The sequence below is a fragment of the Microtus ochrogaster genome, unplaced genomic scaffold (assembly GCF_000317375.1).
Source record: "Microtus ochrogaster isolate Prairie Vole_2 unplaced genomic scaffold, MicOch1.0 UNK35, whole genome shotgun sequence".
NCBI classification, from domain to species: Eukaryota; Metazoa; Chordata; class Mammalia; order Rodentia; family Cricetidae; genus Microtus; species Microtus ochrogaster.
The window spans coordinates 1,539,824-1,540,783 of NW_004949133.1; positions in this window are offsets into that span (position 1 = coordinate 1,539,824).

Sequence of the window (960 nt, forward strand, 5' to 3'; positions counted from 1 at the left end):
CTTAGCTTCTCTGGGATCATGAACTATAGGCTCAATATCCTTTGTTTATAGCTAGTATCCACTTATGAGTGAGTACATACCATATACAAAGAATCAATGAAACAAAGAGCTGGTTCTTTGAGAAAATCAACAAGATTGACAAACCCTTATCCAAACTAATCAAAAGGCAGAGAGAAAATATCCAAATTAACAAAATCAGAAATGTAAAGGGAGACATGACAACAGACACCAAGGAAATCCAGATAATCATTAGGTCATACTATAAAAACCTGTACTCCACAAAACTGGAAAATGTAAAAGGAATGGACAATTTTTTTAGATAGATACTATATACCAAAATTAAATCAAGACCAGGTGAGCAATTTAAATAGACCTATAAGCTGTGAGGAAATAGAAACTCTCATAAAAAAATCTCCCAACTAAAAAAAGCCCAGGGCCAAATGATTTTATTGAAGAATTCTACCAGAACTTTCAAGAAGAGCTAATATCTATACTCCTCAAAGTGTTCCACATAAAGAAACATAAGGGACATTGACAAACTCTTTTTTATGAGGCTACAGTTACCCTGATACCAAAACCACACAAAGACTCAACCAAGAAAGAGAATTACCAACCAATCTCACTCATGAACATGGATGCAAAAATTCTCAATAAAATACTGGCAAACTGAATCCAAGAACACATTAGAAAAATTATCCTGCGTGATCAAGTAGGCTTCAGCCCAGAGATGCAGGGCGGCTCAACATAAGAAAATCTATCAATGTAATCCATCATATAAATAATCTGAAAGAAAAAAAACATATGATCATTTCATTAGACACTGAAAAAGCATTTGAGAAAAATTCAACACCCCCCTCATGATAAAGGCAATTCTACCAAAAGCAATCTATAGATTCAATGCAATCCCCATCAAAATCCCATCAAAATTCTTCACAGATCTGGAGAAGACAATAATCAACT